The sequence below is a fragment of the Cetorhinus maximus genome, chromosome 11, assembly GCF_964194155.1.
Source record: "Cetorhinus maximus chromosome 11, sCetMax3.hap1.1, whole genome shotgun sequence".
Classification (NCBI taxonomy): Eukaryota; Metazoa; Chordata; class Chondrichthyes; order Lamniformes; family Cetorhinidae; genus Cetorhinus; species Cetorhinus maximus.
The window spans coordinates 67,291,103-67,317,950 of NC_135889.1; the positions used below are offsets into that span (position 1 = coordinate 67,291,103).

At 46.2% G+C, this 26,848-nt stretch overlaps 1 protein-coding gene across 1 annotated transcript in view; it reads right to left on the reverse strand.

The window, feature by feature from the left end:
- kalrna (kalirin RhoGEF kinase a) overlaps nucleotides 1-26,848 on the reverse strand; it is a 1,015,085-nt gene that overhangs the window by 762,149 nt on the left and 226,088 nt on the right. The gene's annotated exons all lie outside the window — the stretch shown is intronic.

Genomic DNA, 26,848 nt, shown 5'->3' on the forward strand with positions numbered 1-26,848 from the left:
TGACGCGCAGTGATGTCGGGCGGGCTTCCCGATGTCACTGCGCATCATTTAGATTTTCAGAACTGTCAAAGGCCTATCAAGGCCTGTTAAAAACTAATTTAAGCAATTAAATGAGCTGCCCATCCAACCTTAAGGTTGGCAGGCAGGCAAAGGACCCAGGCGGCCTTCGCATTTTTCATGAAACCTCATCCATGGGTAGGATGAGGTTTCATGAAGGGTTTTAAAATTCAACAAAAATTTTTAAAGTAATTCTTTGACATGTCCCAGCTCATGTGACAGTCACAAGAGGGGATATGTTTTAAAAGTTTTAAAATACTTTATTCCAGTTTTTAAATGTCAAACTGATCTCCCTGAGGCACCTCTGTGCCTCAGGGAGATTTTTGCGCTCTTCAGCCCGCATGGGTCAGACACGTTTGAGGGACCTGTCAACCACCGTGGGTGGGAAACCTCGGTTAAGGAAGACATGTCAGAAGCACTGTTTTGGAAAATTGCATCATCAGAACAGATGTGACGGAGGCGAAGGAACTGAGAGAATGGGATGGAGTCCTTACAGGAAGCAGGGTGTGAGGAGTTGTAGTCGAGGTAACTGTGGGAGTTGGTGGGCTTGTAATGAATATTGGTGGACAGTCTATCACCAGAAATTGAGAAGGGATGGGAAGTGTCAGTGATGGACCATGTGAAAGTGATGGAGGGGTGGAAATTGGAAGCAAAATTAATACATTTTTCCAGGTCCAGACGAGAGCATGAAACGGCACCGACACTTTATCTCTTTCTTTCAGGTGCTAAGGAACGCAAGCTCCAACAGCTCATTGATACCAACGCCCATCCAAGACCCTCCACCCCTTCCTGTCCCTCTGGCCCTATCCCATCTTCTAATCCCAGCCCTGGTCGTGTATTCATCATGCCCCCTGACCTTCCCCTCTCTGATGCTGAATGTTCAGTACTCAGCAAAGGACTCAGTTCCATACCCTTACGCCCTCACCTCAATGAATTCCGGGCTCGGCACGATGCTGAAATCTTCTTTTGCTGCCTTCGTCTTCGTGCTCACTTCTTTTCCCCCTGTTCAACAGACCCTTTCACCCGCCTCCAGTATTCTCCTTCCACCTGGACCCCTCCCCCTGGATTCTTACCTGTTCTTGACCTTTTCATTGAGAACTGTCGGCATGACATTGGTCGTCTCAATTTCTCTGCTCCTCTCACCCACTCTAACCTGTCTCCTTCTGAACTTGCCACATTCCGTTCTCTCAGGTCCAACCCTGGCTTTGTTATCAAACCTGCTGACAAGGGTGGTGTTGTTGTTGTTGTCTGGCGTACTGACCTCTACCTCGCAGAGGCTGAGCGCCAACTCGCAGACACTTCCTCCTACCTCCCCTGGACCATGACCGCACCACCGAACATCAAGCCATTGTTTCCAGGACTGCCACTGACCTCATCTCCTCTGGAGATCTTCCCTCCACAGCTTCCAGCCTCATAGTCTCCCAACCTAAGACAGCCCACTTCTACCTCCTCCCCAAAATCCACAAACAGGACTGTCCCAGTAGATCGATCATGTCAGCCTGTTCCTGCCCCATGGAACTCATTCCTTCTTATCTTGACTCCGTTCTCTCTCCCCTTGTCCAGTCTCTTTCCATGTACATCAGCGATTCCTCTGATGCCCTATATCATATCAACAATTTCCAGTTCCCTGGCCCCAACCGCCCCCTCTTTAGCATGGACGTCCAATTTCACTACAGCTCCATCCCCCAACAGGATGTTCAGAGGGCACTCCGCTTCTTCTTTGAACAGAGGCCCGAACAATCCCCATCCACCACCATTCTCCTTCGTCTAGCTGAACTTGTTCTCTCACCGAACAATTTCTCCTTAAACTCGTCTCATTTCCTCCAAATAAAAGGTGTGGCTATGGGTACACGCATGGGTCCCAGTGATGCCTGTCTCTTTATGGGGTATGTGGAATATTCCTTGTTCCAGTTCTACTCAGGCCCCCTCCCACAACTCTTTCTCCGATACACTGATGAGTGTTTCGGTGCCGCTTCATGCTCCTGTCTAGACCAGGAAAAACGTATTAATTTTGCTTCCAATTTGCACCCCTCCATCACTTGCACATGGTGCATCACTGACAATCCCCTTCCCTTCCTTGACCTCTCTGTCTCAATTTCTGGTGATAGATTGTCCACCAATATTCATTACAAGCCCACTGACTCCCACAGCTACCTCGGCTACAACTCCTCACACCCTGCTTCCTATAAGGACTCCATCCCATTCTCTCAGTTCCTTCACCTCCGTGGCATTTGCTCCGATGTTGCCACTTTCCAAAACAGTGCTTCTGACATGTCTTCCTTCTTCCTTAACCGAGGCTTCCCACTCATGTTGGTTGACAGGTCCCTCAACCGTGTCCGACCCATCTCCCGCGCCTCTGCCCTTGCACCTTCCTCTCCCTCCCAGAACCATAATAGGGTCCCCCTTGTCCTCACTTTTCACCCCACCAGCTTCTGCATTCAAAGGATCATCCTCCACCATTTCCACCAACTCCAGCATGATGCCACCACAAAACACAGCTTCCCTTCACCCCTCCTGTCGGCATTCCATAGGGACACCCTGGTCCACTTCTCCATCACACCCTACACCTCAACCCCCTCCCATGGCACCTTCCCATTCAATTACAGAAGGTGCAACACCTGCCCTTTTACTTCCCCCTTCCTCACCGTCCAAGGGCCCAAACACTCCTTTCAAGTGAAGCAGTGCTTCACTTGCACTTCCCTCAATTTAGTCTACTGCATTTGCTGCTCCTAATGCGGTCTCCTCTACATTGTAGAGACCAGACGCAGACTGGGTGACCACTTTGCAGAACACCTTCGGTCTGTCCGCAAGCATGGCCCAGACCTTCCTGTCGCTTGCCATTTCAACACACCACCCTGCTCTCATGCTCACATGTCTGTCCTTGGCCTGCTACAATGTTCCAGTGAAGCTCAACACAAACTGGAGGAACAGCACCTCATCTTCCAATTAGGCACATTATAGCCTTCCGGACTTAACATTGAGTTCAACAACTTCAGATCATGAACTCTCTCCTCCATCCTCACCCCTTTTTGATACCCTTTTTTCAAATATTTATTTTTAAATATTTATATATACATTTTCCCCCATCTGTTTCTATTATTATTTTTAAAATTTATTTCCGTTCATTGTTTTATCCTCACCTTTTAGCCTATTTTGATCTTTTCTCTCACACCGTCCCCTCCCCCACCCCTCCCCCACTAGGGCCATCTTTCACTTGCTCATCTTGCTTTCTACTCTTATTGTCACCATTAGCACCTCCTTTAGCCAGTATCACCACCATCAAAACCCCTTCGACCTTTTGTTTATGACATCTTTTGCAATCTCTCCTTTGCCTCCACCTATCACTGGCCTTCTATCCAGCTTCATCTGTCCCACCCCCCTTAAACAGTATATATTTCACCACATTTCTACTCCTCTTTAGTTCTAAAGAAGAGTCATCTGGACGCGAGACATTGGCTCTGTCTTTCTCTCCACGGATGCTGTCGGACCTGCTGAATTTTTCCAGCAGTTTTTGTTTTTGTTTGAGAACATTATTTGGAATGGGTTAACCCACATGACACAAAGGGAGATTCATCTGATGCTAATTCATAAAGGATGTCTTATATGAGATATAAAAGCCAAATGTTGTGGAGGCTGGAAATCTGAAATAAAAACAAAAATTGCTGAAAATACCCATGTCAGGCAGCATCTGTGGAGAGAGAAACAAAGTTAAATGCTGGGATTTTCCAACCCTGACACCAGCAGACATCGCGGGCGGGACGGGAAAATTTGGAGAGCTATTGCCCATGATAATGCCCGCCGGTGTCGGGGCCAGAAAATCCTGCCCAAGGTTTCAGGTTGATCTTTCAACAAAACAGGAAAAAGTTTGAGAAGTAATGGATTTTAAGCAAGGATAGAGACAGGGAAAGGTTGGGGCAGGAAAGAACTAAAGTGAAGATCTGTGGTAGGGTAGAAGGCAGGAGAGAAAAATGACAAAAGGGATGATGATGCAAGGCAAAAGATGATGATAATGGGAGGATGGATAATAGATTCATCAGGATGATTAACAAGGCTATGTGTCAGCCATGGTTCGAGCATTCTCCTCCGTGAGTCAAAAGGCTGTAGGTTCAAATTGCAGTCCAGAAACAGAAGCTCAAAATCACAGGTTGACATTCTAGTGCAGTAGCGAAGAAATGCTGCACTGTCAGAGGTGTTGTATTTTGTATGTGACATCAAACCAGGACCCAATCTGCCCATTCAGGTGCCCACGGCACTATTTCAAAGAAGAGCAGAGGAGGTGGCCCAGCCAATATTTCTTTCTCAACGAATATCACTAAAAAACATTGGATATTGCTGAAAAGAGAGACATGTTGCCAACATTTTTCATCTTGTACTCAACAGGACAAACGCAAAAATGCCAAATATCAAATGATCACAACAATGTATACTACAGGAGAAAGTGGGTGCCGATTGGTTTGCTGATTGGCCAAGACATTGCCATTGAGAAGGCAAGAGGTAAACTATAGGCTCCCCAAGCTCCCAGATAATTCAAAAAAGGTGCAAGGCATGAACATATTCCTTTTGTTTGCAGAGAACGGGTCCCTGCACATGAATATATGGCATTTCTAGCAGTTGTAAATGAGCCATGTTACGAGATCAACTGATTATCTTAAACGGGTTGTTAGTGTAGCTATTGGCACACTGGGGATTGTTCAACAAGTGCTGCCCAATCGCGGAATCACATTTAACAGTAAATGTTTCGTTTTGGGTTTTGTAAGCACGGGTTGGTTGAGTATAGTCTGAACTCTGTCTATTACAAGACAGAGACAATTCCATTGTCTATTACAATGGAACATACTGGTTGATTCGATCAGCCAGTTATTGGGACATATGGCCCATTTACCTGACATCGCACTAGCACTGAAATTCATACACGACGTTGCTCAGTTGTGCGGTAGGCAGAATGTCTTTTTGGACTGATGGCAGCATCCTGTTAGGGGAAAATGCCATTTGCGTAGCCACTGCACAGTGACAAAATCATTCGCCAGAATCTTATGGAGATGAGGGGGTCTCGGCCAGCAGCTAGACAGCCAGTGAGAGTCGGTGTTGCCTCTTTCCGGGAAGGCCCGCCACATCATATGCCACTCAGACATAACAGGCCTGCAGGGACCCTGGGGGGGCAGTCAAAGGTTGGCAGCTCGAATGGCAGCTTGAATCGGGAAGACGGTGACTACTGACGGTATGACACCCACCCAGGGCCTAAGACGGTCTGGATCCCAGGCTAAGGGTGGTGTTGGCAGGAAGGGATGGGGTGCGACAGGGGTGGGGGTTCAGCAGCAAGGGCAGGGGTGGCTCTCAGAGCACCCCACCCTTCACCAACTTTCCAGATGCTGTATCCCTCAATCAGGTACTGAGTGCCTTTGAACGAAGGGCCCTCAACCCCCCTCCTCTAAGAGCCCACACCAGCAGTCCCACATGAATTTGCTTGCTGTGCTCCCTACATGACGAGTCCCCCACTCGCCGCTGGGTTCATACCAGGAATGAGGCCTTAAATGGGCATTAATTGGTGGGCCTCAATTGGTGGAGGGTTAATTGGTGAACGTCGTCCACAGGCCTTGCCACCACAAGCTTAACTGGGATGGAGTTGGGGAGGTGGCAAGGCCCCCATCCATCACCCTCCCATCTGATTGAATGCCCCCCGCCACCAAATTTGCGTTGGGGGAGGGAATAAAATTCTGCCAGTGCAGGCTGAAACTGTTGCCTTGACATTATAGAATGATTCTGCATCCTGTACTGTTGCCTAACAATACTCCATGTTAAGAGCTCAGCTTCACAAAATTACCCCAATAGTGTCTAGTATTTCCTAACAGAGAAGTATGATAGCACACTTTTAATCTGTAAACTAGTGAGTCACTTTTAAATTTACTTTCCAGAATAGTAAATCTAGAAAATAAAGAAATAAAGAAAATTTTCACCTAACAGCTCATATTTCCATTGTGCCCTACCTTTGACTAACAATCATGATCTACACAAATGCAATGAAAGCATGGTCTGCTGTCTATTTTTAAACTTTTAATATTTTGATTAAAAAAAATTTGTTGCAATTAGGAGAAGGAAAGCAGTTTACTGAACACTTCTGAAGTGAGAACTATTTATCAGGCACTTATGTATTACTACCTTTTCACACAAGAATATGGCACTGTGGTCTACTAATTAATTTTAAATAAAGAGAAACACTGTCAATGTTATCCTCAAGTTTCATTTCTCCACATGAAATTCCGTGAGCAACTGACATGCAGTGGGAATAATTTTAACTTTTAACACCACTTTTAGCAGCCTGTTGTATATCTTGTCCGAAATGCGCGGAATGTATTACGGCTGTCGATTTGCTATCACTGTTTTTTTTCCCCTGGTGATAAAAGTTAAAATGACTTCCTCTTTTGTTTTCCTCCAGTGGCTGAGTTATGTGGCATTGAGCCATATAGATCAGAAATTTTCCTAATTCATTCCCTGATCTGTGCTAAGCGAATCAATCTCAACTTGGGCTGTAGTGGGAAAACTACAATCAGCTTTATGTCAAAACAAAAACAAAAATACCTGGAAAAACTCAGCAGGTCTGACAGCATCTGCGGAGAGGAACACAGTTAACGTTTCGAGTCCGTATGATTCTTCAACAGAACTGTTGAAGAGTCATACGGACTCGAAACGTTAACTGTGATTTGGATTTCCAGCATCTGCAGTTTTTTGCTTTTATCAGCTTTATGTCTTTGAACATGCAAGGGAAGAGTCAACATCGACTCCTGATTGCTATCTCCTGTGATGCCTTCTGTTCCTCAGTGGATTGGAGTGAAATATGCATTACTGCTTCAATCAGCTAAAACTATGCTGAGATTTTATGGAATGGTGGTGGCCTCATCAACTGGCCAGAACGTCAGGGGCAAGCCTGCCTCAACCAGTCATGGAAGCCCTGACTGGATGTTAGGTTCCTCAGGCAGTTAACTGCTTGCAGTTGAGGCTTCAGTCACTTTAAGAGCTGCTGGCCTGACTGCAGGCAATTAACTGCCTGAGGAACCTAAAGTGTTGGCATTGGTCACTTAACCCAGCAGGTAGGCATTCCCCCCCTTGCCATCCCCACCCCGACCCTCAACTCTGAGTGTAGTTACTGCATTGAATCATTGATGGCATGGGTCCTTCGCTGGGTGGGCCAGCAGATATTGCCCATGCCTAGGTCGCCCTGAGAGGGTGGTGATGAGATGGGTTCTGCACCCACAGCATGTGGTACAGTGATACCCACATTACCGTTTTGGGGGCAACCTGGAGGATCTGAGCCTAGGCGCAGTGTTGGAACTGCAAAACATGTTAAAGTCAGGGTGCTGACATTCTGGGAGGGGAGCTTCCAGGTGGCGGGACACCGATCCATCTGCTGCCCTTTGTGTTCCACGTCCCAGCAACCATGGCACTGCTGAATGTTCAGTGACTGAAGTTTGCAACATGGCTTGACCATTGCTTATGGAAGGATGAGCGCATAATGATTCAGGGAACAGGGATGCACATTGACATTGCCTCCATGTTAACTGATCAAATGTCCTTGTTCTTCCTTTCAGCATCACCTGAGCAGGGCCGGGATGAGGAGGCACAGGGGTCCCCTCTCACACCTGAGGGCCCTGAAGTCTCTGACCCACCAGCGTCACACCATCTCTGCCAGGCAGGCACCAGCGCAGATACTAGCACCTCGGTGGGAATTAGATCATCAGCTAGTGTCCCAGGGCACAGCGGTGAGGGTACTTCACAGTCGCTGGAGGAGCTGGCGGAGTCAGAGGGTGCCCATGGCGCCAGCAGTTGGAGGACTGCAGGGGACCAGGCACATGCTCAGTCGGTGGCTGATGATGATCCTCTGGAGTCGTCGTTGAGGCAACAAATGCTGGAAGTCCAGCAGGGTGTGGGAGAGGATCTGGTGGAGATACATGAGACTATGCTTGGCTTGGTCTCCATGGTGGAGGAGTCCAAGTGGATCATCGCCGATGCAATGAGCCTCATGGCCGAGTGCCATGCTTCCTCCAAGGGAAGAGTGGCAACTCTCATGGAGAGGTGCCTCCAGGAAACCAATCAGGGCTTCCTGGGGATGCGCTTGGACCAGCAAGCCCTCACATCGGCATTGACCTCAGCTGGTCAGGACCAGTGTAAGAGATGGTCTGGGCACCAAGTTTCCCAGCTCGGTGCCCATCCATCGGTGAGCAGGGAGTTCCGAAGTGACTCACGTCAGTGCAGCAGCTGCCTATCGTCTCTGCGGGCTCCTCTCACAGTGCTCCGGATGAGGGCGGCAGCTCCTCCGCCCCGCTACCAGTGACTGTTGCATCCGATGAGGCTGCGATGATTGGGGAGATGCCAGCTGTGGAACTGGCCGCTCCTTCCCAGGCAGGGCCAGCACAGGTTCCATAAGCCAGAGGACGGCCGCCAAGGTCATCGAGGCCAACAGGACAACACAGTGAGCAGGCTGTCTCAGATGCCAGTGCCAAAGAGGGGGGGGGGCACCTAGGCATAGCGCTAGAAAGTGTAAATTTAAGGCACCTTAGGCACACCACAGGTTTCTCACTGGTGCTTTTGTGTTGCCCTGCAATGAGGTCATGAGTAGTTGGTATGCTGTTTAGCACGTTTGTCATTTTGTTTCCTTAAGTTCATTTTGTTACATCATTAAATTTAGACATGTGATCATGGTTGAGGGTGACTCTTTTCATCTGCAGGTGGACAGTTACCCATGATGTTATGAGTGAGTTGTGTCACATTGAGCTTTATTGACAAGGTCCTTAGTTAATGTTCCTATCCAGGCAGGTTTAACACTCAATATCGAGTATGGAGCCTGCAGCACAGGCTTCTGTTGAAGGTCCATCTGTGGTATGCTAGCTGAAGGTTTGTTGGATTAAAGTCTCCCAGGTGTCCCTGCCTCCCTGGAGTATGCCCAGGTTAGCGTCTACCCTCTCAGCATTTCCCTGTGCGTGCTCATCCTCGGACTCACTGCTGGACTCATCGAGTGCAGCCGCAGCAACTGCATCTCCATCTTCTTTCTCAAAACCATTGCCCCTTTCCAGCGCAAGATTGTGGAGAGCGCAGCATGCAGCCACTATAAGCGACACACAATCTGGGGGGCACTGGAGTATGCCCCCTGAATGGTCCAGGCATCGGGAGCGCATCTTGAGAAGACTGATGGTTCTCTCCACCACAGCCCTTGTGGAGGCATGGCTCCTATTGTACCGCTGCTCAGCTGTTCTTGGATGGCGGAGAGGCATCATGAGCCACCTTCTGAGGGGATAGCCCTTGTCACCCAGCAGCCATCCAACCAGCCGGGCTGGAGCACTGAAGAGCCCCAGGACCTGGGAGTGTCTGAGGATGTAGGCGTTGTGGGAGCTGCTTGGGTATCTTGCACAGATTTACAGAATCTGCAGTTTGTGGTCACACACTATCTGCACGTTCAAAGAGTGAATGCCCTTCCTGTTGACGAAGGCACCAGCCTCTCCTGCTGGTGCCTTGATGGCCACAACTGTGCAGTCCATTTCACCCTGGATGTGGGGGAAGCCAGCAATCGCTGCAAAGCCTCTGGCTCGCTCTGTCTGGCTGGCCTGGTCCCAGCGGTTGTGGATGAATGTCAATGCATGCCTGAACAGAGCGTCTGTCACCTGCTTGACACAAGTGTGGACAGCTGATTGGGAGACACCGCAAAGACCACCCACTGGGCCCTGGAAAGAGCCAGAGGCATAGAAGTTGAGGGCAGCTATGACCTTTAGAGCCGCTGGCATGGGGTGTCCACACACACAGTTAGAGGAGATCTCAGGGTCAATCATCTGATAGATAGAGTTGACTGTCTCCCTTGAGAAAAGGAGCCTCCTTCGGGACTGCACCTCAGACATATTGAGGTAGCTGCTTCGCCATCTGTACACCTTGGCAGCAGGATAGTGGCATCTTCTGCCATCCCTTCCGCCTTGGACTTCCTCTTGGCCCTTTGCCCCTTGTGCCTGCGCCTCTCCTCCGAAAGGTGACTCCCCTGGAAGCCGAATGTGCACTCCTAGCCTCCTCCCCCTTCTGGCCCTCCCTTCCTCCTCAGAGGAGGTGCCTCCAGTGGAGAGCACAACTCCCATTCCCAGGCTAAGGGAAGGCTTTCTGAAACCTGAAGGACCTAAAAAGGATCTTCACTGTAGAGTGCTGACCTGAAGGTTCTGAGTCCTGTCCAAGCAGCTGGCATGAGTTCTGAAGTATTTTCTGCTCACACAGGCAAGTATCAATAACTTTTCAAATTAAATATCTGACTGAGCACATTCGCGCCCCCACTAACCCCTCTTATTCCGCCCGTGGATGAGGTTTATACAAATGTGTCCGACCTGCCTGCCCATTGCGCCCGTGCAACGACCTTAAGATCGCACAGGCCCCGAAACATTACCGTCAATTGGTACCTCAAGGGCCTTAAGTGGCCCGTTAATAAATGGCGGACGCGCATCGGAGATCATCACGCGCCCGGCCACTGAAATACTGCGATGGCGTGCCCTGACGCTGGGATGCTCTTCTGATGTCACTGCACGTCATTTTATGGGTCAGCCAACGGGAAAATTCTGCCATTGTTATGTTTTGAGTGTGCACATTTAATCAGAACAGAAGATTCAAGGATCTGCTTGTTCTCTTTATTGAAAGAGCCCAGGGGGATAATGTTGAGGAAGGTACAGCAAAGTATGGTTGCAAGCTTCAGGTCAGAGGAGCACCCTTTTGAGCCAGACTCTGCCTGCTTCAAGTGCAACTGAACAACATGTCTCATCAACTGGCTGCATCTCCAGTTTCTCTACAGGATTGTCAATACGGGAACCATTTAGTCTTTCACATGCAGGTAATCACAGGACAACCTATTCTTTCCTGGGACATTTCCCAGCCTCCAAGAGAACCTTCCAACCATGAGTCAGAAAACATAAGCCTTATAATGTTTCCATCAGCAACCACGTGCATGCTGCACATTCACAAATTCATGTTTTGAGAAGCAAGGTGGTCAATTGCATAGCGACGTTTGGTCTCTTTGAATTTAAAGCACTGATAAAATCAAATGCCAGCAACAATTAGACAATTTTTCAGAGAGGTGAAAAAACAGACTTGAATTGTTTAGCATGATACCTAAGTATTTTGGGATCTGTCCTGTGTCTGATAGGCAATATAGCCCATCTGAAGCCAAAAAGGCAAGCACGCAGTTTCAGAAGCAGTGCCATCAAATCGAGGTGAAGAGGCACTCAATGTAATTGATCTGTAAAATATCAGGTAAGAGGCTCTAGGTACACCTTTGTGGCAAATTTCACACACCCCTTAATGCTAGAGGTGCCTATACAGTACAGGTATGTTACATGATGACCCTGCATTACAAACTGAGCAAAGAACAGCAAGTCCTACCCAAATAAAAGCACATATGTAGAGGAAAAACAAAATTAAATGGGCAACATTTTTTATGACAAATGAAACTTTTTTCTGTTATGTGCTGGACTATGTGGTTCATAAGCAATTCCAGTATCATTACAGCACATTTATGGGTCAAGAGAGTGCATCTAGCTGAAAATTTACAAAGCATAACAGTTTGTAACAAAGCCAAATTATACAGCGTGACAAAGGAATGGATGAAAACCCCAAACAAAGCAAAGCGTTTCTAGTCACAATGCTGCAGTATTTAGCTGCAATACCACAAAATGCTTTTCTAGTTCTTTCTTTTGATACCCTAGTTCAAAATGCTATTGTTGCTAAAATTAAAATGCTTACCTGAAACAAAGTAGAAATACAGTGTCTTAAATCCAGCTGTCCAAAAACCGGAGTTGTCCGAAAACCTACATTAATTTTAATCGAGTAAAATAAAAAAACTTATCTGGACAATTTGGCTAGGTGCTGCATTGGCACAGTGTGGCACCCAACTAGTTATCCCCTTCACTGCTTGCACACCGGTCTATTCCCACACTCCAAGTGACACTTGACCCCAACTGATACAGCTTGACCTGAGTCCCCATATCCCAAACCGCCTGCCCTGAAATCCAGCAAGATCTGAAATACGACACAGCCTCGGTCCCAAGGTTACAGGTTTTGGGACACTACCTATATTTTTAGTAAACTGGAAAGCTATTGCAGGCAATGAATTACTGGAAAACAAGAAAAAGCTGACTTGAAATTCAGGGCCTTGGAATTCTTTAGGACGCGATCACAACACTTTGGCTGGGATTGTAGCCAAGAGTTTGCAGTACAAATGGTAATCTGCATGGGGTAGGTGTACACAAGTGGCACTATGGGCACAACTCTGGCACCTGCTTGGCTGGGAAATACTTGCCCATCTGCCATGGGGAGATGGGGGTTTTGCAGAACAACATGTGACATAACCAGTCACTTTGATATCCTAATCCAATGCAGCAATACCAATTTAGACTCCACTCACTGCTTAATCCATTTCATCTTGAAAGGCCTTTGGCAAAGAGATGTGCCTATATTGCCATACCCTTCAAGATGCTGGAGTCTTCTCTTCATTCAGCTGTTTTCACATTAAGTAATTCATAATTTAATAAGATAATACCATTACCAGGCTGTAATACTTGTACCAGGACGAAATAAAATACTTGAATATATATAGCACCTTTTATGACCCCAGAGCATCCCAAAATGCTTTACATCCAGTGAAATGTTTTTGGAATGGAATCGTTGTTATAATGTAGGAACTGCCCTAGTCAATTTGACACAAGGCACCACTTGCAATGAGATAATGACCATATAACCTTTTTTTTAGTGGTGTGGCCGAAGAATAAATTTTGGCCAGGATACCAGGGATAACTTCCCCATTTTTCTGCATGAAGTGCAATGGTCTCTTTTATATCTACTTGAGAAGGCAGTTTGAACCTCGGCTTAACGTCTCATCTATAAGACAGCATCTTTGAAAGTACTGCACTATCTGAAGTGTCAGCCTAGATCATATGTTCACATCTCTGGAGTGGAACTTGAACCCACAACCTTCTGTTTCAGAGGTGACAAGGTTTGGATTTTGAAGCATTTTGAAAGCTAGAACTATTAATACACCTTGGAACTATGGCCAGGATTTTATGGCCCCACCGAAGTGAATGGAGATTTAAATGGCTCGCTACATCTGCTGGGGGGAGACACACTGCAGCAGGGGCATATAATCCTGACTTATATATCTATTTCAGGTACTGTATTATAGAGGAGAATTTTATCCCCGTTGGGGGGGTTTGGACAGGAGCTGGCACGTAGCCGATCACCACTCACAATCAGCTGCACGCTTCCATTTTACTTGAGTGGGCCAATTAAGGCCCGACCAGCGTGACCGTGCATCTGGAAGCACTGTGTGCTCCCTGTGCGGGCGGGGGGAGTAGGCTGAGTTGGGGCCTGTGCTCTTTCACACAAACATGCGAAAAAGCACAGAAATCTCCCTGAGGCACAGAGCTGCCTCAGGAAGATTAGTTTGATATTTGACAATTTTAATAAAGATTAAAAAAATGTTAAGACATGTCCCTTCATGTGACAATGTCACATGAGCTGGGACATGTCAATGAATTTTATTAAAAATTTGTATTAAATTTTAAAAATCTTCATGAAACCTCATCCCGCCCGTGGATGAGGTTTCATGATAAATGCGAAGGCTGCCTGAGCTCTTTGCCTGCCCACCAACCTTAAGGTTGGATGGGCAGCTCAGCTAATTAGCTTAATTGGTGTTTAAAAGGCCTTAATAGGCCTTTGGCAGTTTGGCGGGTGGGCGGCCGACGCCGATGCATGCCCAACGAACTCAAGATCTGAATGACGCGCGGTGATGTCGGGACGCACACCCGCCCCCGCTTGCCAACCCGAAAATTCTGGCCATAATAACTGGGAAAACCTGTCAGCAATTGATTTTTAATTCAAATATGTATTTATTCACTGGATCAATTCCAGGCTCTCATGGTACCTGAGTATATGTTAAATCAGCTGCATTCTGCAAAACACTTTACATAATATATGTAAATTATTCTAAACCATCTCCTTTGACAAACATATTTAACAAGTAATGAATAAATATTGTAGTGCAGACTTGAAGTGTGTTAAATATGTAAAGTTAGTTATCTGTGAAACACAAAAACAAGTTAATCCAACAAAGGATGCTTTGGGTGGAATTGTCCCAGATTTGCACTAAGTGAGGGAGCAGGCGTGAAAAAAGACACACTACCCGCCAGCCGCAATGGCGGGTTTTCACACCGTGTCGCCGGCCCCCTTCCCGCATTATAAATTATGCAGTCACAGGAAACGCGCCGGATCGCTGGTGGGCGGCCTCCGATTTGCCTGTCACGTTGTTACCTTGCCACTTCCTCATGTCGGGCGCCATATTTAAACTGCAGCTTTGAGCACAGTTCTCAATGCTTGCAGCCCAGGACTGCTCCGGTGAAGACATGGCCCCAAAAGCCAAGAATAGTGCAGCCCCCCGATTCAGTATCACATCCCTGGGATGCCTTCTTGACACCGTGGAGGCCTTCACAATGTCCTCTACTCCCGCTTTGGTCGCAGGAGGTCCAGAAATCTCACCACTCCAGTTTGGGGAGGCGGTGGCAGTGGTGGTCAACACTGCACAGAAGAGGTTGGCCATCCAGTGCAGAAAGAGGATGAATGATCTCATCCGTGCCAACAGGGTAAGGCAGCCATCTCATCACTCTAAACTCACACAGTCACAAGCCCATCACACATTCACTGGCATCTCACTCACTGCTAGCTCAAGGAACATCACCACTCACTCTCTCACACACACCCTGACATCCCCATCTGGCCTCATCTCCTCTGCAGACTGCCTCCTCAGCCCGCACCATCTTGAGGTCACTTGCACAGATCAACATGTGCCCCCACACATACCCTGGGGTATCCCCTTCCCCAGCACAGGTGTCAGCCTGCAGCCTCTTCCCTTGCCTGAGGCCACTTCTCCCCCTTCCCCAAGCAAGCCCTAACACTGCAGCCATTAAAAAGCCTTATGGCTTACGCCTTACGACTGGTCTGCTGGGTATACACCTGCCTGTGAGCCCCGACTAAAAGTGATGTGGCGCTGCCTGCGAAGCCTGGTGCTGATGGCTGCAATTGCTGCAGAAAGCACGGTAGAAAAATAAATCTCGAAGTCCCGAGTGAAGTGCAGCCCGGCAGGTGCATGTCGCTTTTGTACAGTTGTGAAACACATCGCTGATGTGCCCGGATGATCCAGCGTGGGAGGATGATCCCGGCGGGCAGGGCTTATAACGAGATGCTAAAGTAGTGAAATTAGGTTCTCGATGTGTAGCAGTGGGAAACATGGCCCGCCATTGATGGGTGGAGCGGACAATCGCAAACTGGTTTCATGACGGTGAAAAACTGATTTTTGGCCTTATCGCCATATTGTCCACTCATGCCCGCCATGACACCCACCGCCAACGGGACGGAATAATTGTGCCCTCTGTTCTTAAAAATCATGGGTTTCTCATCAACTACCTTAAACTACCTTTTAAGGCAATTAGAACTGGATTCTCCTCTGTGATCTTGACAGAGAATGAGGGAGAATTCAGGCAATGATGTTTACTGGGATTTTGCCCCTACAAACTACCAAACCCTCCCACCTCTAGCAGGGCCACCACTTACCAATCCTTCCCAACCCACTCCATGCAAAAACAGTGGCAGCGTTCAGTTTACTAACACATACCTATCTCATCCACCCCACTTAACTCTGCCACTTGAAGTCATATGGAAGGTGGTAAAATTGATGTCATCACAACAAAGGCTCCAAGGCCAGAGAATGAAGTAAAAATGGTCATGTAGAGGACTCCTCTCCCTCCAATTTGGCCCCAGCACATAGCTGCTAAAGGTCTCAATCGAGACAAAGTCATGTAGGAGTTATGCTGTTATTCCTATGGTGCTCATGCCTATAAAGACCTTTTCCACTGCTTCTGGTGCTGAAGAGGCATCCCACTTTGTACTGGTTAGCTCTTTTTTGAAGGTGGGAAAGCCACTGGGAGCTTGCCATACTTTGGCACTGACACCCAACCAAGGGAAATTGGTTTGGAGGAGCAGGCAGAGGTCTCAGCCTGCTGAAAGCTGAAAAGCAGAAAATCCTATTCCAATTATCAGATGTCTTGGTGGTTACAATGAAACTGATTTCTGCAAAATAACTATGGTTCCAGATGCAACCATTAATATTTGTAAACATGACACAGACAAATATTTATTTTCAAATGAATCTCAAAACTGTATAAAAGCATCATTAGTGTATGAAGTTATAAGGCTGTAATTAAATCACGAGGTTTTTATAATGTCACAGACCACCAGCAGCTTGATTCATGAATATCAGCAAATCTGATTAAATTTCTAGCTTTAATGTTTTCTACCCCATCCATCTTCCTGGATATGCATGTGCAGAAATGGTTTATTTGTTAATTTCCAACTTATATTGAAAGCAAACACTTGGTAATGAGTAAAATCTGTTAGTGAGACCACAAAGAAACACTAGAGGATTCTGGTATGTTATTGCCTATTTTTCACTCAGACTTTCTCTTAGAAAGCAAAACAATTGTTTGCATTTTAATATTTAAATTTCTGATTATATTTAAATCAACCTAAATGGATAGGCTGCGTGAAAGCTGCAGCAAGTGGAGAGTTTTTCCTGATGTTGTTTATGCATCTTACAGCATGTTTACCACAGCTTACTTCACAAGTTCAAGAAGGTGAAGGTCAGTGAAACATGCTGCGTTTCATAAATATAGAAGAACTGTGCCCTATATGCCACCAATAAGCTTAATATCTAATAATTTGCTGTATGTTTTATGAAAGCAGAAAAAGTATCATTTGCTCATAAAGCAAGTTTTATACTTGCCCTGCCCTGGTCAGGTCAACGAATTGTTTTTGGTACTGGTCTGCATTCCTGGAGGTTAAGAGAGTTGCCACTCAATATCCTTGCTATCCCGGGTTCAATTTTCTGTGCTTGCTGGCATCGGGCATGCTCGGCAGCATGAGCGATTGATATGGCGAGAGGTCCAGAATTTGGTTTCAAAACGTCATGAAACCAGTTTGCGATCGTCCACTCACCCTGTCAATGACGGGCCATGTTTCCTGCCATTGGGCATCAGGAACCTCATTGTGATATATCTACATATCATTATAAGGCTACACCGCTGGAGACATCCCCCACCCCGCTGGATCGGTTGCCCACGTCAGCATGATTGCACGCCAGTGCAGAACACGTATTGACAAGTGTGACGTGCAGAAGTTGGGGCATACCGCCAGGGCCTTACTCACACTGTGGAGCAGAAGATGCTGAAGCCCAACAGCAACGGCACGCTGGAGGAACATCCATGGCATGCTGGGTTGGGTCTCATGGACATGGCTCGGCTGGGAAGCAGCTCACAGAAGTTGAAAAGTCACTGTTGAGTGTCTGCTCTCAATGGATGATGGTCGAGGGGATGGAGATGAAGGTTCAGTTGTGTATGGGAAGGAAGACTGGGAGGGATAGAGGTGTCAAGGGGTGGGGGGGGCATGTGAGGTTGAGAGGAGGGAACTAAGGTGTTGGGGTGTGAGGTTGGGGGGGGGTTGAAGGTGTCGGAGGGAGGTTGGGAAGGGGGAGGGAGTAAAGGGGGAGGAGGGGGTAACGGGGCGAAGATGGCAACTGGCGAGGTAGATGTAAGGGGGGGGGTGGAAGGTTTAAGGGAAGGAGCTCGGAGGGGGGAAGGATTGCGGAGATGGGAGGGAGTCCGGGGTGAGGAAGGAGTTCAGAGAGGGGATGGGAAAAGGGTGGAGGAAGAAGTAAGTGTGGAGGGAGGAGTCAGGAAGGAGGAAGAAGGAAGGCTAGAGGAAGAAGTAACGCTGGAAGAAGTAAGGGTGTCTGAAGGAGTCAGAAAGGTTGGTGGGGGGGAGTTCGGGGAGGAGGGAGAACAAAGCGGGGGGGAGTCTGGCAGGGGATGGGAGGTGGGGGGGTAAGAGATACCAAGGACAGAAGGGGTTCCAAGGGGGCAAGGGGTCTGGAAGGGGGTGGGGGGTGGGTGGGGGGGGGAACGTCCAGGTGAACGTGCAAGGGAGGGCTCTGATGAGTCCATTACTGCCTCCTGGGGAGCGAACTGAGGGTGGGCATGGTACAAGGGCATGGTGAGAATGACTGAGATCAGAGTAAGACGGTAGGGTGAGAAGGTGAGGGTTCGATGGTAGAGGTAGAAGGGATGGCGAGGATGGTTGGTGGAGACTTGGAGGTGGGAAGGAGGAGGCCGGGGAGGTTAATGTGGATGGGGGTGGGATTTTCAGGAAGGAAGAGAGCATGCACGTTCACCTGGACATCCCCGAAGGAAAAAGATTGTGGCTGGTAGGGGGTCACAGAGAGGAGGTGGAAGGTGACGCCGGGGGTGGGGGGTCAACAGTGAAGGAAGAATGGAAATGGGTGAGTGGGGGACAGGAAAGGATGGAGGGGCAAATGGAGAACTGAATCACCATCATGCTGTCTAAATCAAAAGTGAAACGAGAGTTGTGGTGGGCGAGATCAGGTGCTGTATGGGACTGTGATCAATGGGTGGGCGGAGATGCAGATCAACTCAGATGGACAAGTGAACTCGGACCTCAGCAGTCAACATTGAAAAAGCTCAGGACATTGAGGTGAGTGTGAGATAGGAAGGATCCGTGTACGTGAGAGAATGCCTGCACAAGGTTCCGAAAGGCTCTGCCACACACACACACTTCTCCCTCCAGAATTGCTCATTGGCCAGCTGCTCCGTTTGCGGTGTCAGAGGACAGGGTTGAGGGGTGCACAGGCAAAGGAGGCTCAGAGAAAAAGGACAGCCTCTGGGATTACTGAGTGGATGATCCACGGGTGTCCAGTTGCCGCTCCTCCTCCCTTCGGGTGCCCAGGGGCCCTGGCCTGACTCCTTGAGGGGAAAGAGCACCTGGAGGGACATCGAGGTGCCCCATTTCCCTCTCGCGTTGCCACTGCAGGAACTTACCCATGGCTCTCGTGATGGAGTGCAGGTGTGCATGCATCTCCATGTTCTGCTGGACCAGGATCTACTTGGGGTCCGCCATCCTCCCCATGGAGACATCCAAGCGCACACGTGGGCACCACTTTATCAGAGAGCAGGCGGATACACTCCTCCGACTCATGAGCCACTCTGCTGATGACTTCTAACAGCTCTGCGTGATGTTCCCATGCCTTCTGCTGACTCTCCAGGATGAGTTGGAAGGCCAAATCCAGAGGTTCATCATCTGACTTGGACCTCACAGATGCCTGATCCCTAGCAGTCCTCCGAGTGCCAGGGAGCTCGGCTTAACCTGTCTCCTCCTACTGCGGGAACATGTCCATGCGGTGGCCACCAGATTGTGAACCCGAGCTTGCTCTAGATATAGGTCTCACCGAGGGCTGCATTTCTGCACTGGTGGAGGGTGTGGGTGAAGGCTGTGATGGGTCTTCAAGGCTGCTTATTTCTTTAATGTGTCCTTCTGACTGGAGATGAGGGCCTGGATGGAGTTGAGAGACTGGCTGATTGAGGGTGTTGGTCGCTTGGCAGAGCTCCATGTGAACCAAAGTAGAGATAATTAGTGCATGTCAGCAGGAGAGAGAGCACTCACATTTGCATTGAGAGAGGGATGATATGGTGAAGGATCCTCATGAGGGTGTTCATCACCGATCTCACCGTCACCGCAGGCACGGTCCATGTCCGCATCAGTCAGCGCGATGATACACTCCTCAAAGTGAGTGAGGGGCCTAACATGGGCCACTTCACCCCAGGTCTGGGACCTCTCCCTGTTGATGTGAACAGGCTTCTCCTGCATGGAAACAGATGGAGAGAGTGTGAGCATTGTGTGGAATGTTTGCGTGGTTAGTAGAGCCATGGACAGGGTGAGGACGTGAGCTCCTGAAGATATGAGCATGATGGAGATGTGAGGGTGTGTGTGAGAGTTAGTGGTGTTGTCCCTTGAGGTGTGAGATCCCTGTGGATGTGTGATGTGTTTGTGAGTGTGAGTTGAAAGTGATGAGAAGAGTGACTTACTCTGGTGGAACAGATGAGACCATTCATCCTTTGCAGCACTGGGTGGCTGTCCTCTTTTGCAGGGCATTGACGCTGACCACTGCTACCATCGCCTCCCATGCCGGCTTGGTGATGCCGCTGCTCCTCCTGAGGCCAGAGCAGGGGTAGAGGATATCACGGTGGACCTCCATGGTGTCTAAAAGTCGCTCGAGGGGTGCATCACTAAATCTGGGGCCTGCAATCATTTTGTCTTTCAGGGCCATCCTGTCTTCTGTGCAGCAGTCCTGGACTGGAAGCACTGAGAGGTGTGCGCACAGCTGCACTATAAATGTGGCGTCCAGCTTGATGAAGCAGCGAGGTGATGGCGTGGCGGGCGAATGACAGCCTGCCCACCATTGAAATGGCATGTTTCCCAGGAATGCATAATTCATGCGGCGGGTTTGGGACGATACGGCGTGAGAAGCCGCCATTGCGACCGGCAGGTAAAATGTCATTTTCCCCGCCCGCTACCGCACTTAGTGCAAATCTGAGATGATTCTGCCTCCCCCTCTTCACAAGGTATGAATTACCTTTGCCAAGTTTTACTGCTATGGATATCCACTACGCTATACTCCCCTGTGCTCTATTTCATCCAGCAGGTTTACAGTCAGATTCAATAAAATTGTCTTTCTGCTTGTGTGTCATGTTGTTTCTTTGGCTGTCACTGCCAGATTTTCAAGTACAGGATATTCTTGTAAAATGGTAAAAAAAAGCAGCCATAAGACATCTGGTCAAGCTATCTGGCAGTCAATTCTGTGAGCCAAGCACTGTCCTTACTTAAATAAAAACAAAAAGCTAAAAGCTACTGCGGATGCTGGAAATCCAAAACAAAACAAAAACAGAATTACCTGGAAAAACTCAGCAAGTCTGTCCTTACTTACCTGTTGCTCCCCAACACTGCTGCTGAAATCTTCAACCAAAACTAGCTTTTTAAAGCTGCACTCCAATTTCCACCTTCCCAACACATTATTCCAATTGTAGAAAAGTTTTCTTCCAAACACTGCACCAATAGATGTGCAAATGAACTGACCATGAAGTTGAGCTGCAAATACACTACAAATTATCATTTTCCATGCATGTGAAAGTCATATAACTGGCCACATGGAATTTCATCAGGTCATTTATTTCATTGTTATTTGTGGGACTTTATAACTTGGCTGTCAAGTGTGCCTACATTTGACTATGTCTGCACTTGAAATGATATCTTTGGCTGTAACATATTTTGGGGTGTCTTGGGCATGTGAGAGGTGCTGCATAAGTGCAGGTACTTTTTATTCCTCTTTTATTGAAGAGTCCTTGCATCAGTTAGTGGTGCAGTGCTTCTGCTACTCACTTCTCTCCAACTCAATGATGTGGGTAATAAGCCTTGGCTATGTGAGCTTGTATTCACAAATATATGGTCTTGTATTTTCATATCAGCCTCTAAATGTCGTTTTCCAGCACCCTCCACCCCAAGTCTCAAGGTTTCCTCATCAGCCATGCAATGAACAAATTCTTTCAGTGAGCTACAAGATCTACGCAGCCAATTTGTGATGAGCCAACCACCTTGATTACATAGAATCATAGAATTTATAACATAGAAGCAGAGGCTATTAAGCTCAACAGGTTTTACACAGAATGTTTATGCCTGTGTTCATTTTCCATGCTAACCTGAGGTTTCAAGTGTCAAAATTCAATAATACATACCAACTTTACTCATCAAATGCTTAATCCACATCCTCACTGAGGGACTTTGGAAAGGATTTGTACCAGCAATGAGAGTGACTCCCTCTCCAGGGAGTTGAGCGGCAAGGTTGATATCTTCCCATCATGCTGCCTTCCCTTTTTGTCACAAGTCCACTCATTGCTTGATCCCAGATCTCACTCATTGGGCATAGGAATTACTTGCCTAAATTGTGCATCATAAAGAGAACAGTTTGAACTATATGCACTAATATGATTGATATAATTGACATGAACTAAGTATTTTGAGCATTTTTCTCCCCACAGGTAGTGGTTAAGGCAGAAATCTTTGCATTTTTTACTTCAAAAATATATCAGTTTTCCCTTAAAGGAATATACAGGGCTGAAAAGAGGGAGCAAAGTAGTGGGATTAGCTTTGGATTGTTCCAGCAATCAGTCAGAACAAATATAATGGACTAATTGACCTCCATGTATGCTGTAAACTTCCATGGTATTTCTATGTTTCTACATCTTATATTACAGGGAAAGGTCAGGGGAGTGAGATTAGCTAAATTGCTCTTGTAGAGAGCTGGCATGGGCTCAACAGGCCGAATGACCTCCTCCTGTGCCGTAACCATTCTATGATTGTATAAAACATTTTATGTTTTAATTTGCACTGGGCTTTTTCCGTCACTGAATAAAAGACAAGGACAAAAGTGCACTTCAATCTTTCTCAGCACAATACTGAAAGACTGTGACCATGTTGAACTTGGCATCCAATTTACCACTTTTCATCTAGATTAAAGTAGCAATTTTGAAAGAAAAAATCTGACATATGTTTAAATTCAGAAGAGTTGACTGTTAGCTTTTTCAGCATGGGGTAGTGGGCATGGTTAACACGTCAGAAATGGCCAATCAAGTTTAATGCAAATCCATCAAACACCGATACTAAAGCCAACTATGACAGCAATTATAATGGAGTTATTTTGCTCTTGAAGGAAACTTTTACTTATTGAAATATATTCAAATTCATCAGAAATGTTTCGGCCATGCGTCCATCTGTAAAGAGGTATCACTTCAATTAAGCATAATAAAAGCACCCAAGGCACACAATTTTGGTACCATGTCAAAATAATAATTCTAATAATATAGTAGGATTTGAATGCACCTGCCTGATAAGGTAGTGGAAACAGGTTCAATAGTAGCTTTCAAAATGGAATTGGATAAATACTTCGAGGACTAAAACAATTGTAGGGATATGGGGAAAGGTGCGGGGTCAAAAAGATTGCTCTTCAACAGAGCCATCAGAGACTCAATGGGTCAAATAGCCTCCTTCTATGTTGTACTATTTTGTGATTCTACAACAACAAGATAACATTCTTCATACATTAGAGATTACTAACACATTTAGTGTATGACATTTCTTAAGCATGCTGGTGTCATTTGTGGCAGATCCTTATTACTAAACCGATTAATTTCTTCACTTTTACTCCAGCAATCCATTATTGAATTGCTGAATTCAATTCAATTTAAATTTTTGAACATTCAGGCTTGTCGGCTTCAGAATCATAGAAGTAACACAATTTCTTGGGTTATTAAAAGGGCACAAAAACTTTAATAAATGAAAATATTAAAAAATGTCCATACATTATTACATAAAGCCGGATAATGTAATGAAGGAAAATCCGTCAGAATCCTGAAGCTGTCAAGGAGGCTCAAACAATAATGCATAGACAATCATTTAAAATTCAATGGAAGCAGACAATTTCAAATGTGCCCACAGTATGAATAGCTAAGCCTCCATTCAGAATTTACAGTGAATCTGTCAAAACCGCCTCATGTTATCAGGGAGGCTGAAAACCTAAGTGACAAGGATGACCATCTTAAATTTCCTATATTTCCTGGGTTATATATTAAATTAACACTGCCATGGTCCTGGCAAAATTTCACTTGACACCAAACAGGTTTAATATAATTTTAATTTATGTGGAATGGTTAATTAGAAATTAGACGTAATCACCAAATGCCAATGAAAGAAACGTATCAATATATACACTACATGCAAACACTGTTGAAGAATGAATATAGACAATGAAGAGATGAGGGCAGCTTACTAAATTTTATGCAATTCCCTTGAACACTTATTAAGTTTCCATAGTGACAATGACAACCAAAGTAGGAAAGACACTAGCCGATAATATCATTGGAATAATTCTATTTTGAAAAGGAAACCATTATATCAAATTTGAAGCTAGGCCATTGTACAGTTTTGGTCTTGCTTTTAAAACTTCAAATTGTAAGTGGAGTCCATGTATACAAATCAAAACCCATTTTGAAAGATTCTACATTGTTTTTAAAAATTAAAAATTGCACCACTATATAAACTGCTTCCTTATAACATAGGAAAATGTATTTTCCGTGCTATTTAACCAGAATCAGTTGTCCAAGATCGGACAAATGATACATGCACAAGGGAACAGCAAGTATCCTGTGCACCATAGTGTATTCCCTTTTGCTCCTGTCTTGTAGCAGAATTCATAATAAATCTACTGTGAAATCACCAGAGCTGTACTTAATATTTCAATATCTGTGGACTACATTTCACTTAATTGGAATTAAAGTGCTAAGAAAAATTGTGTTAATAATTTTTCATTGACTATTGTTATATTTTTCTAGTACCATAATAGTCAAATAAATAAGTAACTGGAGGACATATGAAAGTGATCAGATGATTTTTGCCTGTCCAGTGTAAAACTGATACATTAATGTAATACGTTACTGAACATCAAGTTTTCTCATTGTTTCGCTTTCTTGTGTGCATCAGTGTAGCAAATAATTACACAAAATTCAGCATAGTGTTACCACTCCTTTGAAGGCATCTGGCATTTTATCAATATTGCTATAGAAATACATGTGGATGCTCTTTAAGCCCACCGCCTTTCTGACCCAGCCCTTCATCATCTAACTTTTCCTTCTCGACCCCAAACTACCCAATATCAATCACCTATTTTTAAGCATTGCACCCATTCTTTTTAAAGGCTCTCCAGAGCCTCTGAGCTTCTAAAACTATTGTCCAATTTTAACTTACCCTTTCTCTCCAATATCTTTGAAGATGCCTTTCTTATCTAAATATATATTCAGCTCTCTCATCATTCTCAGTTCAAGCTTCTTTAACCCATTGTTCAACTTTGATTGTGCTATTGGTCTTCTATTCGAATACCATGCAAATAACAAAAGCAGTAACTGAATCTGATATTAGTAAGTAATTCAGAAGGTGCCCTTCAGTTAATTGTGGCTCATTGATTGTTTCCCAATATTAGTTTCAAAGAATGGATAAGTTATTGGATAAAATATGTGCATTTAATTTCTTGTTACTTTGATCAAAATAATTCAAAACTTTTGTTGCAATGTTCTCATTCTTTTATACACATGAATTCTTTCTTGCTGCTTTTCTGTTTATCTTACACCCATTTCTCTCCTCTCTTTTACAACCATCAGATTAAAGTGATAAAAGCAAAAAACTGCGGATGCTGGAAAACCAAAACAAAAACAAAAATACCTGGAAAAACTCAGCAGGTCTGACAGCATCTGCGGAGAGGAACACAGTTAACGTTTCGAGTCCGTATGACTCTTCAACAGAACTAAGGAAAAATAGAGAAGAGGTGAAATATAAGCTGGTTTAAGGGGGGTTGGGACAAGTAGAGCTGGATAGAGGGCCAGTGATGTGGAGATAACCAAAAGATGTCATAGACATCAAAGGACAATGAGGTGTTGAAGCTGGTGATATTATCTAAGGAGTGTGATAATAAAGGTACAGATAGCCCTAGTGGGGGTGGGGTGGGGGGAAGGGATCGAAATAGGCTAAAAGGCAAAGATAAAACAATGGATGGAAATACATTTAAAAATAATGGAAATAGGTGGGCAAAGAAAAATCTATATAAATTATTGGAAAAAAGGGGGATCGGAAAGGGGGTGGGGATGGAGGAGAGAGTTCATGATCTAAAATTGTTGAACTCAATATTCAGTCCGGAAGGCTGTAAAGTGCCGAGTCGGAAGATGAGGTTTGCGTTGAGCTTCACTGGAACAATGCAGCAGGCCAAGGACGGACATGTGGGCATGAGAGCAGGGTGGAGTGTTGAAATGGCAAGCTACAGGGAGGTCTGGGTCATGCTTGTTCTGCAAAGTGGTCACCCAGTCTGCGTTTGGTCTCTCCAATGTAGAGAAAACTGCATTGGGAGCAGCGAATACAGTAGACTAAATTGAGGGGAGTGCAAGTGAAATGCTGCTTCACTTGAAAGGAGTGTTTGGGCCCTTGGACGGTGAGGAGAGGGGAAGTAAAAGGGCAGGTGTTGCACCTTCTGCGGTTGCATGGGAAGGTGCCGTGGGAGGGGGTTGAGGTGTAGGGGATGATGGAAGAGTGGACCAGGGTGTCCCGGAGGGAACGATCCCTGCGGAATGCCGCCAGGGGGGTGAAGGGAAGATGTGTTTGGTGGTGGCATCAAGCTGGAGATGGCGGAAATGGCAGAGGATGATCCTTTGAATGCGGAGGCTGGTGAGGTGATAAGTGAGGACAAGGGGGGCCGTATCATGGTTCTGGGAGGGAGAGGAAGGTAAGAGGACAGATGCGCGGGAGATGGGCCGGACACGGTTGAGGGCCCTGTCAACCACCGTGGGTGGAAAACCTCAGTTAAGGAAGAAGAAAGACATGTCAGAGGAACTGTTTTTGAAAGTGGCATCTTCAGAACAGATGCGACGGAGGTGAAGAAACTGAGAGAATGGGATGGACTCCTTACAGGAAGCGGGGTGTGAGGAGCTGTAGTCGACGTAGCCGTGGGAGTTGGTAGGCTTGTAATGAATATTGGTGGACAGTCTATCACCAGAAATTGAGACAGAGAGGTCAAGGAAGGGAAGGGAAGTGTCAGAAATGGACCATGTGAAAAAGATGGAGGGGTGGAAATTGGAAGCAAAATTAATAAATTTTTCCAGGTCCAGATGAGAGCATGAAGCAGCACCGAAGTGATGTCCATTCTTAGGCACAAATCAGGGAGGGTTGATTTCCAAATCACCAAACCAAATTGGAGAAGAGATGAGAAATTTTCAACATTTGAAGGAACCCACCC